Here is a 10,505-nt window from a genome sequence, read left to right as displayed (position 1 = left end):
TGATCAGGTACAGAGAGAGAGGGGGAACACTGATCAGGTACAGAGAGAGAGAGAGAAAGAGGGAACACTGATCAGAGAGAGAGAGGGGGGGAACACTGATCAGGGAGAGAGTGAGAGAGGGAACACTGATCAGGGAGAGAGAGAGAGAGAGGGGAACACTGATCAGGTACAGAGAGAGAGGGGGAACACTGATCAGGTAGAGAGAGAGAGAGAGAGAGGGGGAACACTGATCAGAGAGAGAGAGGGGGGGAACACTGATCAGGGAGAGAGTGAGAGAGGGAACACTGATCAGGGAGAGAGAGAGAGAGGGGGAACACTGATCAGGGAGAGAGAGAGAGAGAGAGGGGGAACACTGATCAGGGAGAGAGAGAGAGAGAGAGGGGGAACACTGATCAGGGAGAGAGAGAGAGGGGGAACACTGATCAGGGAGAGAGAGAGAGAGAGAGGGGGAACACTGATCAGGGAGAGAGAGAGAGAGAGAGGGGGAACACTGATCAGGGAGAGAGAGAGAGAGAGAGGGGGAACACTGATCAGGGAGAGAGAGAGAGAGGGGGAACACTGATCAGGGAGAGAGAGAGAGAGAGAGGGGGAACACTGATCAGGGAGAGAGAGAGAGGGGGAACACTGATCAGGTAGAGAGAGAGAGAGAGAGGGGGAACACTGATCAGGGAGAGAGAGAGAGAGAGAGGGGGAACACTGATCAGGGAGAGAGAGAGGGGGAACACTGATCAGGGAGAGAGAGAGAGAGGGGGAACACTGATCAGGGAGAGAGAGAGAGAGGGGGAACACTGATCAGGGAGAGAGAGAGAGAGGGGGAACACTGATCAGGGAGAGAGAGAGAGAGGGGGGAACACTGATCAGGGAGAGAGAGAGAGAGGGGGAACACTGATCAGGGAGAGAGAGAGAGAGAGAGGGGGAACACTGATCAGGGAGAGAGAGAGAGGGGGAACACTGATCAGGGAGAGAGAGAGAGAGAGAGAGAGGGGGAACACTGATCAGGGAGAGAGAGAGAGGGGGGAACACTGATCAGGTAGAGAGAGAGAGAGAGAGGGGGAACACTGATCAGGGAGAGAGAGAGAGAGAGAGGGGGAACACTGATCAGGGAGAGAGAGAGAGAGAGAGAGGGGGAACACTGATCAGGGAGAGAGAGAGAGAGGGGGGAACACTGATCAGGGAGAGAGAGAGAGAGAGAGAGGGGGAACACTGATCAGGGAGAGAGAGAGAGAGAGGGGGAACACTGATCAGGGAGAGAGAGAGAGAGAGGGGGAACACTGATCAGGGAGAGAGAGAGAGAGAGAGGGGGAACACTGATCAGGGAGAGAGAGAGAGAGAGGGGGAACACTGATCAGGGAGAGAGAGAGAGGGGAACACTGATCAGGTAGAGAGAGAGAGAGAGAACACTGATCAGGGAGAGAGAGAGAGAGAGAGGGGGAACACTGATCAGGTAGAGAGAGAGAGGGGGAACACTGATCAGGTAGAGAGAGAGAGAGAGAGGGGGAACACTGATCAGGTAGAGAGAGAGAGAGAGAGGGGGAACACTGATCAGAGAGAGAGAGAGAGAGAGAGAGGGGGAACACTGATCAGGGAGAGAGAGAGAGAGAGAGAGGGGGAACACTGATCAGGGAGAGAGAGAGAGAGAGAGGGGGAACACTGATCAGGTAGAGAGAGAGAGAGAGAGGGGGAACACTGATCAGGTAGAGAGAGAGAGAGAGAGAGAGGGGGAACACTGATCAGGGAGAGAGAGAGAGAGAGGGAGAACAGTGATCAGGGAGAGAGAGAGAGGGAACACTGATCAGGGAGAGAGAGAGAGAGAGAGGGGGAACACTGATCAGGTAGAGAGAGAGAGAGAGAGGGGGAACACTGATCAGGTAGAGAGAGAGAGAGGGGGAACACTGATCAGGGAGAGAGAGGGAGAACACTGATCAGGGAGAGAGAGAGAGAGAGAGAGGGAACACTGATCAGGGAGAGAGAGAGAGAGAGAGGGAACACTGATCAGGGAGAGAGAGAGAGGGGGAACACTGATCAGGGAGAGAGAGAGAGGGGGAACACTGATCAGAGAGAGAGAGAGAGAGAGAGAGGGGGAACACTGATCAGAGAGAGAGAGAGGGGGAACACTGATCAGGGAGAGAGAGAGGGAACACTGATCAGGGAGAGAGAGAGAGAGAGAGGGGGAACACTGATCAGGGAGAGAGAGAGAGGGGGAACACTGATCAGAGAGAGAGAGAGAGAGAGAGGGGGAACACTGATCAGAGAGAGAGAGAGAGAGAGAGAGGGGGAACACTGATCAGGGAGAGAGAGAGGGAACACTGATCAGGTACAGAGAGAGAGAGAGAGAGAGGGGGAACACTGATCAGGGAGAGAGAGAGGGAACACTGATCAGGGAGAGAGAGAGAGAGAGGGGGAACACTGATCAGGGAGAGAGAGAGGGGGAACACTGATCAGAGAGAGAGAGAGAGAGGGGGAACACTGATCAGAGAGAGAGAGAGAGAGAGGGGGAACACTGATCAGGGAGAGAGAGAGAGAGAGAGAGGGAACACTGATCAGGGAGAGAGAGAGAGAGGGGGAACACTGATCAGAGAGAGAGAGAGAGAGAGAGGGGGAACACTGATCAGGGAGAGAGAGAGAGAGGGGGAACACTGATCAGGGAGAGAGAGAGAGAGGGGGAACACTGATCAGGGAGAGAGAGGGGGAACACTGATCAGGGAGAGAGAGAGAGAGGGGGAACACTGATCAGGGAGAGAGAGAGAGAGAGAGGGGGAACACTGATCAGGGAGAGAGAGAGAGAGGGGGGAACACTGATCAGGTACAGAGAGAGAGAGAGAGAGGGGGAACACTGATCAGGGAGAGAGAGAGAGAGAGAGGGAACACTGATCAGGGAGAGAGAGAGAGGGGGAACACTGATCAGAGAGAGAGAGAGAGAGAGGGGGAACACTGATCAGGGAGAGAGAGAGAGAGGGGGAACACTGATCAGGGAGAGAGAGAGAGAGAGGGAACACTGATCAGGTAGAGAGAGAGAGAGAGAGAGGGGGAACACTGATCAGGGAGAGAGAGAGAGAGAGAGAGAGGGGGAACACTGATCAGGGAGAGAGAGAGAGAGAGAGGGAACACTGATCAGGGAGAGAGAGAGAGAGAGAGAGGGAACACTGATCAGGGAGAGAGAGAGAGAGGGGGAACACTGATCAGGGAGAGAGAGAGCGAGGGGGAACACTGATCAGGGAGAGAGAGGGGGAACACTGATCAGGGAGAGAGAGAGAGAGAGGGGGAACACTGATCAGGGAGAGAGAGAGAGAGAGGGGGAACACTGATCAGGGAGAGAGAGGGGGAACACTGATCAGGTAGAGAGAGAGAGAGAGAGGGGGAACACTGATCAGGTAGAGAGAGAGAGAGAGGGGGAACACTGATCAGGTAGAGAGAGAGAGAGAGGGGGAACACTGATCAGGGAGAGAGAGAGAGAGAGGGGGAACACTGATCAGGTAGAGAGAGAGAGAGAGAGAGGGAACACTGATCAGGTACAGAGAGAGAGAGGGGGAACACTGATCAGGTAGAGAGAGAGAGAGGGGGAACACTTTGGAATCACCTACAAATGAGCAATCCCCAATGCTATCACTACGACGCCCTGAAATGCCAAGAGCTGACCATAAAGAAGAATACCCTCAGTCAACTAGTCCTGGGACTCAGTGAAGTAACTACTAACAATACTAACAATAACCAGCCCCAGGACAGTGACAGGGCAACACAAAGAATTCGACCCAACACAATCGTCGCTAAGCAAAAGGAAAAATATCTGACATATTGGGCAGAAACAACAAAAACCCAAAGCAAACTCAATTGCTACTTGGCCCTAGACAGACAATACAACATAGCTGATTACCTGACCATGGTAAAGGATAACAAACTGAGAAGAGCCTTGACAAGGTACAGACTTAGCGAACATAGCCTAGCGATGGAAAAAGGCAGACACAGGCAGACCAGGCTGCCAAGAGAGGACAGGATATGCTCTCACTGCAGTCAGGGAGTGGTGGAGACAGAGATGCACTTCCTCACAGCTTGTGGAAAATATCAGGGCATCAGGGAGAATTTCTACCAAAAATTCTCACAAATATGCCCTGATTTCAGAAATCTGAATGACAACCAAAAACTCCCATTCCTACTGGGAGAGGAGAGAAGCTGTATAACACTGGCGGCACACTATGTTACAGCTTGCCATGAACAGAGGGACAACCAGTAAACTAAGAAAAGAATATATATAAACAATGCGAATGTATATTTATACACTCAGGGATATACCTGTTTATACACTGTATGAATAGAACTGCGTTTATGTGCTAAACCATAAATGTATTTTGATGCTTTGGCAACATAAGATGTAACTTATCATGCCAGTAAAGCGATTTGAATTGTGAATTGAGAGAGAGAGAGAGAGGGGGAACACTGATCAGGTAGAGAGAGAGAGAGGGGGAACACTGATCAGGTAGAGAGAGAGAGAGAGAGAGAGAGAGAGGGGGAACACTGATCAGGTAGAGAGAGAGAGGGGGAACACTGATCAGGTACAGAGAGAGAGAGAGGGGGGGAGCACTGATCAGGTACAGAGAGAGAGAGAGGGGGGGAGCACTGATCAGGTACAGAGAGAGAGAGAGAGAGGGGGAACACTGATCAGGTACAGAGAGAGAGAGAGAGAGGGGGGGAGCACTGATCAGGTTGTGAGCGGAGCAGGCTCGAGGGGCTGTATGGCCTACTGCTGCTCCTAATTCCATTGCTTTTATGAGGGAAAGGCCACTGATCAGGTGTTGGGAGAGAGCACATCAGGCTTTTCTCTGGTTCTCCTTAAATTTGGTTTTCCAAATATTTTACCTGTGCAGTAATAATGCAGTAAAGGATTTGAAAATAAATACAATGTAAGGAGAGCCACATGCAGTCTGTTGCTGATGTCTCATGGTCATTTATTATGCTTAAAAAGTTGAATTATCTAATAATTTGAATTCAGAAATTTAGATAACGGCCTGGGGGAATTTAGTGTTGAAAATCAACTCTCAGATTTTTAATCAAGAGGGGTTGTCTGTTTGAAGACCCCATTGCGTCCAACATATCTCTCTGTGCCCAAGAGTGGATCGTTGGGCTCCAGTCCCGTGCTGCTCCCAGCAGCTGGTCAGTTCTCTCCATCTGTCTGCCCATCTGAGCGTGTGTCACCCTGCCCAACAGCAGATGTGTGCTCTTCTCTCCCCTCTCCCAACTGCTGATCCGTGCGTGCCTCTTCTCTCTCTCCCTCCCCAGCTAATCTGTGTGTCTCTCTCCCCCTCTCCTCCCTCCCCAGCTAATCTGTGTGTGTGTCTCTCCCCCTCTCTCTCCCTCCCCAGCTAATCTGTGTGTCTCTCTCTCCCCCTCTCTCTCCCTCCCCAGCTAATCTGTGTGTCTCTCTCTCCCCCTCTCTCTCCCTCCCCAGCTAATCTGTGTGTCTCTCTCCCTCTCCTCCCTCCCCAGCTAATCTGTGTGTCTCCCTCCCTCTCCTCCCTCCCCAGCTAATCCGTGTGTCTCTCTCCCCCTCTCCTCCCTCCCCAGCTAATCTGTGTGTCTCCCTCCCTCTCCTCCCTCCCCAGCTAATCTGTGTGTCTCTCTCCCCCTCTCCTCCCTCCCCAGCTAATCCGTGTGTCTCTCTCCCCCTCTCCTCCCTCCCCAGCTAATCTGTGTGTGTGTCTCTCCCTCTCTCTCCCTCCCCAGCTAATCTGTGTGTCTCTCTCCCTCTCCTCCCTCCCCAGCTAATCTGCGTGTCTCTCTCTCCCCCTCTCTCTCCCTCCCCAGCTAATCTGTGTGTCTCTCTCTCCCCCTCTCTCTCCCTCCCCAGCTAATCTGTGTGTCTCTCTCCCTCTCCTCCCTCCCCAGCTAATCTGTGTGTCTCCCTCCCTCTCCTCCCTCCCCAGCTAATCCGTGTGTCTCTCTCCCCCTCTCCTCCCTCCCCAGCTAATCTGTGTGTCTCCCTCCCTCTCCTCCCTCCCCAGCTAATCTGTGTGTCTCTCTCCCCCTCTCCTCCCTCCCCAGCTAATCCGTGTGTCTCTCTCCCCCTCTCCTCCCTCCCCAGCTAATCTGTGTGTGTGTCTCTCCCTCTCTCTCCCTCCCCAGCTAATCTGTGTGTCTCTCTCCCTCTCCTCCCTCCCCAGCTAATCTGCGTGTCTCTCTCTCCCCCTCCTCTCTCCAGCTAATCTGTGTGTCTCTCCCCCTCTCCTCCCTCCCCAGCTGCTGTGTGTGTCTCTCTCCCCCTCCTCTCTCCAGCTAATCTGTGTGTCTCTCTCCCCCTCCTCTCTCCAGCTAATCTGTGTGTCTCTCTCCCCCTCTCCTCCCTCCCCAGCTAATCTGTGTGTGTCTCTCCCTCTCCTCCCTCCCCAGCTAATCTGTGTGTCTCTCTCTCCCTCCCCAGCTAATCTGTGTGTCTCTCTCTCCTCCCTCCCCAGCTAATCTGTGTCTCTCCCCCTCTCCTCCCTCCCCAGCTAATCTGTGTGTCTCTCTCCCTCTCCTCCCTCCCCAGCTAATCTGTGTATCTCTCTCCCTCTCCTCCCTCCCCAGCTAATCTGTGTATCTCTCTCCCTCTCCTCCCTCCCCAGCTAATCTGTGTATCTCTCTCCCTCTCCTCCCTCCCCAGCTAATCTGTGTATCTCTCTCCCTCTCCTCCCTCCCCAGCTAATCTGTGTATCTCTCTCCCCCTCTCCCTCCCCAGCTAATCTGTGTGTGTCTCTCTCCCTCTCTCCTCCCTCCCCAGCTGACCTGTGTATATGTGTGTCTCTCCTTCCCCCTCTCCTCCTCCCCAACAGCTGTCGTGCGTTCTTGCCTTGTGCAGCTGTAATCAGCTGACAGTAAGGAGTGTAACCAGAACACTCTATAACAGGACTGACTACATGTATAGTGTGACCAGATTTCCCAGAGCTGTCCGGGTGTTCATCGTGATCGCCTTATGTCAGGGTCACATGAATAATCAGTGGCTCAATTAGGTTGTCATTTCTTGATCAAACTGCGAGCATCTCGCTCTGTTCCTGCGAACGGTTTGATGCTGTCATCGGCTTATTTCGTGTACTGACCCCAATATGTTATTTGTCTAGTGAGCTTAATTCATCTTCTCAAATTGCTCTCACTATCGGCTGTCACAGACCTGTAGTAACTCGCCCCAGCAGCTCCGAGCTCCAAGTGCCCCCTCCAGGCACACAAGCCGGAATCGATAATCTATTTACATCGCAAATCAAGTGGGCAGAGTACAAAATTTCACATGCCCAGCAATGTTCCCTCTTACTTTTTGTCGTGTGCAGTCCCTTTAACTGGCCGAGCAGCCCATTCAAATGCGCAGTTTCTCCCATATAAAAGCCAGTGAGTGGCCTGCGCGGGACCTCCAGACCGCTGTACGGCCACACAGCCTAGCGGGAGCATTGATACCCAGCATGGGTACTGAGATCCTAGTGACGACTATCACTGGATGAGTAGTTGGCATCAGTGGGTGCGATGACTTGGGTTGCTGGGCGAAACTGAATCAGTTTGTGGTTTCGGTCTGTTTAATTGAAGACTCAATCATCAGAATGCTGAGCTACTCCCCATTTTGTAATAGTTCTCAATTAAGCTTTTTTTTTAATATATATATATTTGTTCTTGGGATGTGGGTGTCACTGGCAAAGCTGGCATTTATTGCCCATTCCTAGTTGCCCTGAAATAAAAATAGATAATGCTGGAAATACTCAGCAGGTCAAGCGGCATCTGTGGAGAGAGAAACAGTTAACGTTTCAGGTCGATGACCTTCGTCGTCTTTGCCTCCGCGCCCACTTCTTTGGCCAGGAGTCTTTTCCAACGACCCTTTCTCCCACCTTCAGAATTCTCGTTCTACTTGGACCCCTCCCTCTGGCCTCTCGTCCTTCCTCGATCTTCTCATTGGCAACAGCCGGCGTGACATCGGCCGCCTCAATTCCTCTGCTCCCCTCTCTCACTCTAAACTCCCTCTGAACTTGCAGCACTCTGTTCTCTCAGATCCAACCCTAACCTTGTCATTAAACGTGCTGACGAGGGTGGCACTCATGTTGTTTGGTGAACCGACCTATACCTTGCGGAGGCTGAACGCCAGCCCTCTGACACCTCCTCCTACCTCCCCTCGCCCCCTGGACCATGACCCCACCACTGAACATCAAGCCATCATTTCCAAGACTGTCGCTGACTTCACCTCTGGAGATCTTCCCTCCGAGATGCCCTGAGTTTGATCCGACTGATTGAGGACTGAGATGAGGAGGAATTTCTTCACCTATAGAGTGGTGAACCTGTGGAATTCTCTACCACAGAGGCAGTTGAGGCCAGTTCATTAAATATATTCAAGAAGGAGTTAGATATATTTCTTAAGGCTAAAGGGATCAAGGGATATGAGGAGAAAGCAGGGACAGGGTACAGGAAACTTTGTGCTATCCGGCACCGACGGGACCGAGCTGTTGCCGATCTATCAAAACTGCCGGACACACCAGCGTTAATGTTGAAGCATACGGAGATTTTCAGCTCCGTATCTGGCAACAAACACTGTTGCTTAGCAACAGCTTCTAAACAGTCGGCCGTACCTTGGAAGCGTCTCTGTAGCTCAGCAACAGCTTCAGAGAGACTTTGCAGAGACTGACTGTTGGGGAAAAAAAAAAGCCACGAGAAGAAAAAAAACCTAACAAAACGGCTCCTGATTTCTGCCGGTAGATCGAGGTTTCCGGACATACAACCTCCGGATAAACCAAAGTTTCCTGTACTGAGTTTGGATGATCAGCCATGATCGCATTGAATGGCGGAGCAGGTTCGAGGGGCCGAATGGCCGACTCCTGCTCCTATCTTCTGTGTTTCTATGATTGGCTCGCTAGGCCACTTCAGAGGGCAGTTAAGAGTCGACCCTGTTGGTGTGGGACTGGAGTCACCTATAGGCCCAGACCGGGTAAGGACGGCAAGTTTCCTTCCCTAAAGAAGATGCGTGACCAGGCTGGGATTTTACGACCTCATGGTCACTTTTACCGAGACCAGATTTTTATTTCTAGATTTAAAACAAAACTGAATTCAAATACTCAAACTGCCCCCATGGCGGGATTTGAACTTGCGTTTCCTGGTTTACGAGTCCAGGCCTCATGATTGCTAGTCCAGTAACGTAAGCACTGCACTACAGTACCCACATTGTTGCAGAAATGACGTCGTGTCACATGGGCAGGAAGCTGGCACGGTGCCCCCTTTGCATTATGACAAATAAGTCGAAAACGAAGCCACGTTAAGTCAGGGCTCTGTGCCGAGACTCCTGGGCAATGTTCCTGTTCCGCTGCGCAGCGGTCTGGAGGTCCTGCACAGGCTGTTTGCCGGCTCTGAAATGGAAAAACCGCTCATGCGCGATAACTTGAATTGAGGGCCGCGCACTCCCAAAAAACAAACAAAAACTAGTGGGCAGATTGCTCCCAGGGACCCTCCTTATTTATGTTGTGGTTCAAAGTTTTCTTTCGTTCGTAGGAATTGGTTCAGGCTCACCCGATCACCTCTTCCTGTCACACCCGCCGGCCCCAATTATTCATCCAGTGCGTGTTGAGGCAGGGGTTTCAGTACAGTGTGATGTGAAAGTTTGAACCATGCCCGCTAAGATCAGTGTTGCTTCGGCGGGGGGGGGGAAACACCCAGCAGTTTAGTTAGGTTATCAGCTTGTATTTGGAGATGGCATTTTGAGCTTGCGGTCACTAGGGTGCAGGTCACCTTAGTACCTGCTCGCGGGAGGTTTCAAATTCACCACTCCCTCTTATTTTTCCGGGTGCGCGGCCCCCTTTGAGGGGGCTGCTCAGTCCGTTCGAAATGCCGCGCCTGCGCGGTTTTTCGTATTGCAAAGCCGGCGAGCCAGCTGTGCGGGAGGTCCCGAGAGTTGCGAGGCCGCGCAGCTTAAAAGGGAACATTGCCGATCATCCGTCACTGTTTACTTGTATGTGAGCATGTCTCTGAATCTGGAAGAACAGTCCATTTATTCCCATTCCCCTGCCCTTACCCCATGCCTCTTTTAAATGTTTCCTTTTCAAATATTTATCCACTTCCCTTTTAAAATGCTATTGAGGATTCTACTTCCCCCCCCCCCCCCCCCACCGTTTCTGGTAGGGCATTCCAAGTCCTAACAGCCCCCTCGCTACATCAAAATATTTCTCCTAACCACGTCCCTCGTTCTTTTGAGGGCAGTCTTAAATTATCCGACCCTTTCCTGCCCCAGTTTGTCGCATCAATCGTCCAATCATTCAGATGGCACGCAGTCAAAGAAGAAATGCAGAATATCATGTTTGTTGGTGGCTATAGAAATATTCCCGATTTCCCACCTACCCCCCTCTGCTACGTGTGTTGCTGGCAATATTCCCTCTTAAGCCGTGTGGCTGTGCAGCGATCTGCAAGGTCCCGCACAGGCCGCTCGCCGGCTTTTCCGTTGTAAACACCGCGCATGCGCAGAAATTTAAAGGGACCGCGCATCAAAAGAAAACAGGCCGCGCAGAACAAAGTGCAGCTCG

The sequence above is a fragment of the Somniosus microcephalus genome, chromosome 28, assembly GCF_052327205.1.
Source record: "Somniosus microcephalus isolate GS21.2 chromosome 28, FLI_Smic_1.0, whole genome shotgun sequence".
NCBI lineage: Eukaryota > Metazoa > Chordata > Chondrichthyes > Squaliformes > Somniosidae > Somniosus > Somniosus microcephalus.
Note: the sequence above shows the minus strand (reverse complement) of the source record.